Source organism: Kryptolebias marmoratus, linkage group LG13 (assembly GCF_001649575.2).
Source record: "Kryptolebias marmoratus isolate JLee-2015 linkage group LG13, ASM164957v2, whole genome shotgun sequence".
Lineage (NCBI taxonomy): Eukaryota > Metazoa > Chordata > Actinopteri > Cyprinodontiformes > Rivulidae > Kryptolebias > Kryptolebias marmoratus.
This window is the reverse complement of record NC_051442.1, coordinates 22,984,358-22,992,707: the sequence shown is the minus strand read 5'-3', so window position 1 is coordinate 22,992,707 and position 8,350 is coordinate 22,984,358.

The window sequence follows — 8,350 nt, the reverse complement described above, 5'->3', positions numbered from 1 at the left end:
CAGTTGACGAATGGCAGCTTCTTATTTTAAGGACTCTGAAAATCCACACAAATTGTAATGACAAGAATCTTGGCAAGATGCTGGAGACAGAAATGGCTTCCCTGACAACTGATTGCCATCTAGAGTGCCCTCATTATCCATAACTCATTTCAGCCCTTTATGTGCCTAATATTCTTGCTCTTATCAGTTTGAGAACATCTTAGAACATGGTCATAAATGGAGGCTTTAATCACTTTGTACAGACAGGCAGATTGGCACCCCCACACCACAATGTTTAGGTTCATCCTGAGAGGAGGTGAATGTATAGAACAGCTATCCACTAATTTTTCACAGTGGGTTATTTAGGACATGCATGAACTGAATAATGTGATACATTCTCTTGTGAAAAGAATTTTTATAAAAAAATTACAACAGTTACTCAGTCGCTGACAGTTTGAGATAGGTAACAAAAAGTTTCATCAGTGTTGAGGGTTTTGCTTGTGTAACCAAAGAAAGAACCGAAGGCTATAGAATTATATTCTACAATAAAATGTAGATCTTATAAACACCCAGTCAAAAGCTCCACACACAGGGGAGTTCATCAAATTATAGGACAATTTTCAGACCATATTTAACTTGTCAAAAGCTTGTACAATTTAAACAATAATTACATAACACAACAGAAGAAAAAGTTTGGTTATTACACTTAAACAGAACAGACCATGAGAATGCACGGTAAAGAAAACTCTTCAGGTATCTGATTTCACATTATGAAAATACCAATTTAGTAAAACTGCTTTTTATCCAAAAGGCAAGTGACAAATGGTTTGCCCCTATGTGTGTGTGTGTGTTTGTCTGTAGTGTTAGCAAAAAAAATATCAGCTACAAAATTTTTTTACAGACACTGATAATCAGTATAATGGGATGTTAGGTTTTCATGGAGGTTGGATGGAGGGCACAGATGATTTTCTCGAACCGGCTTAACCTGGGAGACGTGGAAGGTGGGGTGAATCCTCAAGGAGGCGGGTAGTCGGAGTTTAACGGCAGATGGGTTAATGATCTTCTCCACCGGGTAAACCGATGAATCTTGGTGCAAGCTTCTTAGGAGTGTCTCTTAATTTTATGTCGCGGGTAGATAACCAGACCCTTTGTCCCACCTGGTAAGTGGGTGCGACTGAGCGATGGCGGTTGAATTAAAAAGAAGGGCCCTCTCGGTCAGCCTCCAAATCCAACGGCAACGGTGCAGGTGAGTCTGGATGGACGGAACAAGACTCTCAGTGTCTTGTGTCGGGAAAAGAGGTGGGTGGTACCCCAGGTAGACCTCGAAAGGTGAAAAACCTGTGGCCGAGGATGTGTGGCAATTGTGAGCGTATTCCACCCAGATGAGATGTTTACACCAGGTCGCAGGGTTATTGTTGATAACACACCTCAATGTGGCTTCTAGCTCCTGATTACACCTCTCAGATTGTCCATTGGATTCTGGATGGTATCCAGAAGTAAGGCTTACCCTGGCACCCAGCGCGTTGCAGAAAGCCTTCTACACCTGCGAGGAGAACTGAGGGCCCCGAACAGAGACTATGTCCAGAGGAATTCCATGATACCGGAAGACATGGGTTACCAGCAGCTGGGCAGTCTCGAAGGCGGTGGGTAGTTTCTCTAGTGCAGGGGTAGGCAACCCTGGTCCTGGAGAGCCACTATCCTGCATGTTTTATTTGTTTCCTGCTCCAACACACCTGATTCAGTGGGTAAATGACCTCTTCATGTTCTGCAGAAGCCTGTTAATCACCCATTGATTCAAATCAGGTGTGTTGGAGCAGAGAAACAAGTAAAACATGCAGGATGGTGGCTCTCCAGGACCAGGGTTGCCAACCCCTGCTCTAGTGGGACAAAACGGGCAGCCTTGGAGAACCTGTCGATGATGGTTAAGATTACTGTGTTTCCCTCAGAAGGTGGTAATCCTGTGACGAGGTCAAGTGAGATGTGGGACCAAGGACGTGCAGGTGTAGGCAGGGGCTGAAGATGGCCAGCCGGAGGTTGATGGCTGTTCTTATTCTGTACACATACAGGACAAGCTAGTACGAATTCCTTCACATCCGAATTCATAGTAGGCCACCAAAAATGTCTCCTTGTGAAGGCGAGCATCCGAGAAACCCCCGGATGACATGAAAAACGATGGTTATTAACCCAGTCTAGTACCTTACTCACAATAGGTTGTGGGATGTAGCGTGTGCCAGTGGGTCCTGTACCTGGATCAGGATCTGACTGTTGGGCCAGAGCTATGGTGTTCTCGATGCTCCAAGTGAGACTCCCCAAGAAGCAGGTTGCAGGTATGATCCTTTCCTCAGATTTAGGGTCTTCCAAGGTGGTGAACTGCCTAGAGAGGGTGGTGGGTTTAGTGTTTCTGGAACCAGGTCTGTAGGTGATTGAAAAGTTAAACCGAGCAAAAAAAAGAGACCAGCGGGCTTGACAAGGATTGAGACGTTTTGCATTCTGCAGGTAAGACAAGTTTTTATGATCAGTCCAAATTAAAAAAGGTTGTTCTGAGCCCTCCAGCCAATGTCTCCATTCTTCAAGGGCCAACTTAATAGCGAGCAACTCGCGGTCTCCAACATCATAGTTCCTCTCAGCGGATGACAGGCGACGGGAGAAGAAGGCACAAGGATGAATCCTGCTGTCTGTCTCTGAACGTTGAGAAAGAACCGCACCGACCCCCATATCTGAAGCGTCCACCTCTACCACAAACTGTTTGTCCGGATTAGGATGGGTCAAGATGGGTGCGGAGGTAAACAGATCTTTAAGTTCCTTGAATCTGCCTCAGGGGACCAGGAAAAGGTAAAAAGAGTGGAAGTGAGTCTAGTGAGGGGTGCTGCGACTTGACTGTAATTACGGATAAACTGCCGATAGAAATTAGCGAAACCCAAGAATCTCTGAAGGTCCTTACGGTTAGAGGGAACGGGCCAGTCTCTTACTGTCCGAACCTTTTCAGGGTCGGAGCGGTAGCACCCCCTCTCAAAGATGTAACCGAGAAACGGAACCGACGCAACATGAAAATCACACTTCTCAGCTTTGATGAATAATCGATTCTCCCACAGACGCTGTAGAACTAAACGTACGTGGGACTCGTGCTGTTGAGGGTCACTGGAGTAAATCAAAATGTCGTCAAGATAGACGAAAATGAAGTTAAGGAAATCACGTATGACGTTGTTAATAAGAGCCGGAAATACTGCAGGAGCGTTGGTTAAGCCAAAGGCATAACCAAATACTCAAAGTGACCTAGAGGTGTCTTAAACGCGGTCTTCCATTCATCACCCTCTTTTATCCTAACAAGGTGGTAACCGTTTTGAAGGTCTAACTTGGAGAAAATGGTTGCTGAGTGTAACTGAGCGTGTACTGAATCTATCAGAGGTAACGGATACTTGTTTTTTACAGTGATCTGGTTGAGTGCTCTATAGTCAATGCAGGGTCTGAGGGTCTTATCCTTTTTACCGACGAAAAAGAACCCGGCTCCTAAAGGAGAGATGGAAGGGCGAATGATGCCGGAGGCTAAAGATTCCTCTATGTAGGTCTTCATAGCATCACTTTCAGGGCCTGAGATGTTAAACAAACGACTAGACGGGAGAGGGGCTAACAGGTCAATGGAGCAATCGTAAGGAAGGTGCGAAGGTAAGGACAAGGCCCTCTGTTTCCTAAATACTGACGCTAAGTCGTGGTAACAATCAGGGACCCTTGACAAATCTGTCTCCTCTGTTAATTCAGCTACCTCTGTAGACTGGGACTCAGCAGACCTCAAACAATGCTGTAAGCAATGCTTGCTCCATGACTTGACCCGCTTTTCTCTCCAGTTCAAGACAGGGTTGTGTCTGTTAAGCCATGGGTAACTGAAAATTATCTGAGGGACGGAAGAATTGAAAATCAAAAATTTACTGAACTCGTGATGATTGCCGGATACTATGACGTGGAGCTCCTTTACTTTCTTTCTTAATTGGGTTAAATGTTCTCCAGAGACTCCTACGGCAGCACGAGGGTTGTCTAAATTAGTAGTGGGTAAACAGAGTTGTTCTACTAAACTGAGTGAGATGAGATTTAACTCTGAACCGGAGTCGATTAGCACAGATATGGGTAGCTTAATCTTCTCAAATATTATTAGCGCCGGTAACGACAACAGGGATTCAGGAGAAAATTTGTGTTCAATATTTCCTGCTCTACTGACGGGCCAGACCGTTTCCCCAAACCGGGCAGGTAGCCACAACATGACCCTGTTTGCCGCAATAAATGCAGGCCCCAGTGGCGAAACGTTTTTGTCTCTCCTCAGGTGTTAATCGCATTCGCCCAACCTGCATAGGTTCAGGCTTGAAGGTTGTCGATACCTGTGGCGTAGGATTAGACCAGTTTACAAAAGCCCAAGAGTAAAAAGGAGCTGACTCCCTTTGTTTGTGACGTTCTCTGATCCTTTGATCAATTCTAACGGCTAGCGTAATCAACTCGTCCAAGCTAGCAGGCTCTTCTCGTAACGCTAACTAGTCCTTAATTTGTTCAGAAAGGCTATTAATGAAAATACCTCTAAGTGCTGCCTCATCCCATCCTGCCTCCTCTGCGGCGATGCGGAAATCCACAGAAAATGCGGAAACTGTCCTCTCTCCCTGTCGAAGAGCCAGCAAGCGTTTGGCTGCCTCCTCTTGTTGTAAGGGGTGGTCAAACAAGCGTTCAAATACCTGGATGAAACATAATGAGGTAAGCGTATCCAAAGAGTGAGCTGACAAAAAGGCCTGGGCCCATTGTAAAGCTCTATCCTTAAGCACTGAAACGATGTACGTAATCCAAGCTGAGTCCGACGAAAACAAAGTGGGTGAGCGAGCAAAGGCGAGTTTGCATTGAAGGAGAAAACCCTTGCAATGATCGAGGTTTCCCTCGAATAACTCAGACGGGCGAAGGTCGGGTTCGCAGGCAGGGATGACTTAATCAGTACGCGACCCGGAAGTGGGAGCAGGGTTTGGATTTGACGGCAACAGTGCCCCTAGCTGAGTGTCGATCGATCCTACGCGGTGTGTGACCTGATTTAACAAAGTAGTGGTGTCCTGTGAGATCTGAAACAACTGTTGAAGGAAGGTTTCATGATGATCTAAACGGTGGTCATGGCTAATGAGCATGTTAACCGTCTGTCCACCGCTTGGGTTGCTCTTTGGCGTTTCATTTGGCTGATGCATACTGTTAGGTTTTCAGGTTTTTGCCAAATGTGAGCACCCAGGAGACGAACAGACACAGGAGACAGATTTACAAGGTAAGTGAGTTTATTTGGAACCGGTGTTGGGAAAGAAGCAGGATCTGAAAAGGGTAAGTCACTTGGGTTAGTCTCTCAGTTCGTTTGTGGTTCAGAGGTAAGTTCAAATGAGGAAGGCTTATGGTGGGTGGCAGGGTGAGGGCGTGGGGGTGCGGTTCCAGGAATCCCAGGTGAGTATGTACACAGTGCAGGTGAGTGGAGTCCCGGTGGTCGTGGTTCCCGATCCAGTAGGTGAGTATTTACACGGTGAGGATGGAAAGCTGGACACAGGTTGGTATTAGGCTGAACTTCCAGGTAAGGTATTCCCAGGCAAAGGCGTGACGAGCAGAGACCGAGTAACTGGTAAGTACAACAGAGAACAAATACAGGTAAGTACTTTTCAGAATCCTTTACACCAGGTTTCAGGCTGAGATTGTTTACCCAAGGTACACGATGCATCAGCGACAAACTGCTCTCTGCCACTGCATTAAGAACCCTGGAGCCTCGTGAAGGGAACCTGCTGCAGCTGAGAATAATTAGAGAGCCAGCCAATGAGAAGAACCGAGGAAACAGGGCGGGTACAGGTGGTAGATTGCCACATGGGATTTATAAGAATGAAATTAATTTCTGCGCTGTAACTGTTGGAGACTAGTTGGTGGCTCAAACTTGACTTAGAAAATATGAAAAGGATTTGCAAATGTTTCATTGCAGTTTCACTGAATACTAAGTGTTTGCAACCAAGTGACCAGTGGGCCAATTTTCAGCATGTCATGGAATATTTTAGTGTGCATAGATTTCAAAATTGTGTTCTGATCTTAGTATATTTTACCTTTGTCCAAATCATACCCACCTCATCCTGTTTTGTACCCACCTTGGCAGCGCCCAAACATTTATGGTTTAATGTATTGGAGTACACTTTTGAAATGAAGACAGGCAGATTTGGACCAGTTACTCAAACGGTATTATTTATCATCAGTGTGGTTTTTAGACCTGAATATTTGCCCTGGATCTTTTCTGTCAGAACACAGCTCCCATGCAGGTGTGAAAATACAGCTCTAGTGCTCTTGAGACAGGTTGGTGAAGCCCAAAGACTTTGTCACTATTTTGAGAAAAAGGTTGTCACACAAATTTTTTGAAAATGTTCAAAACTTAAGCAACTGGACTGTATGTCTTTGTGATAGTGCAAGGAAGTTAAGAACCACATGTTGAATGTTGCAAGTCATTCTGGAGAGTCCCTCATGAGTGACATTTGATAACTAGTTACAAATCAGTGAGATACCACCTTTACAGAGTCCCCATATTTACAGACTATGTAGGAGAGATAGGAGAGATAGTGGAGAGATAATTTTAACATGATAGAGAGCAGTTTGTTACATTGCATTTCAAGTTTTATTGGTAGAGGGACCATCTCTCTTGCTGTAGACTTCTCAGAAACGTGTTCAGAAGACTAATTAATGAGGCCACATTAATGTAGTGCTTGTCTAGTCAGTACATGTGTCCTAAATCTTCACCTCAGCTGTCCTGTGAGGATCAGTCTCCCATATGTAAGGTAGAGGGATAGTCTCTTCATTCAGAAAACCTGGCTTACAATATAATTATTGACCCTTATGCCGAGGCAGGAGACAAACAAGGTAAGTTAAATAAATTCATCAGTTCTAAGAAGGAGAATTTGGACTTGTGGGAATTGTTTTCAAACTGAGCTTCTCACAATATAAATTTGAAGCAGCTGATTTTGAAATGTGTAAAGATTTCTGATTTCTGACTCCTTAGTTTATGGTATGGTCCTGAAGAAGAACTAAACAGTTAAGCGGGTAAGACAGAGATGTACAGTTTTCTCCTAGAATGAACAGAGAATTGGGTCAATGACAAATAAAAAAAAAAACACCACAAATTGCAAAATTAAATATTTAGCCTGCAGTGTACAATAAGACTGAACTGACAATTCAATTAAATCCAGTTTATTTATGTAGCGCCAAATCATTTCTGTGAATTGGTGGTACAAAGTGTCAGCTTCACAGACATAAAACAAAATAGCAATTACAGGTCATAAATTCAATTTAGTTCAAAACAGATCCAGATTGAAATCCAGTTACAGTCAATTAATTCAAATTATAATACAAAGCATTCACTTAAATTATGAAATGTCAATGAGTAAAAGTTATATATCTAAAGAAGTAGATTGCATCAAATCTTCTCTTTGTCTCAATCGCTCATCGTGAGTAGCACATTGGTGACAGAGGAGAGGAGCAGCTTCCTTTTAACAGAAAGAAACCTCCAGGAGAACCAGAACCAGGCTCAGGATGAGCAGCCATCTGCCTCGACCAGCTGGAGGTTGAGAGGACAGAAAAGAGACAGATAAGCACAAAATGACTGGTCCTGGTGTTGTTTGTACAAGAAGAAAGACAAAGAAAAACACATTAATGACAGCAATAATAGCATGTATGAATGAATATGAAGAATAAAGACAACAGCAAAGTGAGGAAATGTGGTCAGTAGGTTTTCCACAGCAGGTAGGTGATCCTTGATATTATTAACATGAGTGTGTTGTCAGGCATTGTCCCAGTAAATTTTAAACATGCCGTGGTGCAGCTCCTGCTCAGGAAATCTGGCCTTGACCAAGTTGTGTTGGCTAATTTTAAGCCCCTCTCTAAACTGCTTTTTATTTCTAAAATCTTAGAGAAAGTCGTTCATTCTCAGATCAGGTTTTTCTGGATGAACATATCCTGGAGGTTTTTCAGTCTGGTTTTAAATCTCAGCACAGCACAGAATCAGTTTTTGTAAGAGTTTTTAATGATATCCTTATGGCAAATGTTTCTGGTGAACATGTGGTTCTTGTCCCGCTTGACCTAACCGCTGCTTTTTATATAGTGGATCACAGTATTTTAGTATCTCGTTTACAGCAACAAGTGGTACCACTCTAAATTGGTTTGGGTCCTATCTGGCAGAATGTCTTTTCTGATTTTAATGTTGTTTGAACTGTTTTTATTCTTTGTATTATGCTTTAAATGTTTTTTGATTTTACATGAACAGCAAAATGCATTTTCTTTAAAAAAAAACTATGATTGCTGACAGCTGAACTTTGCTGAAGAATCTGAAACTGAGTGGTTAAAGCTA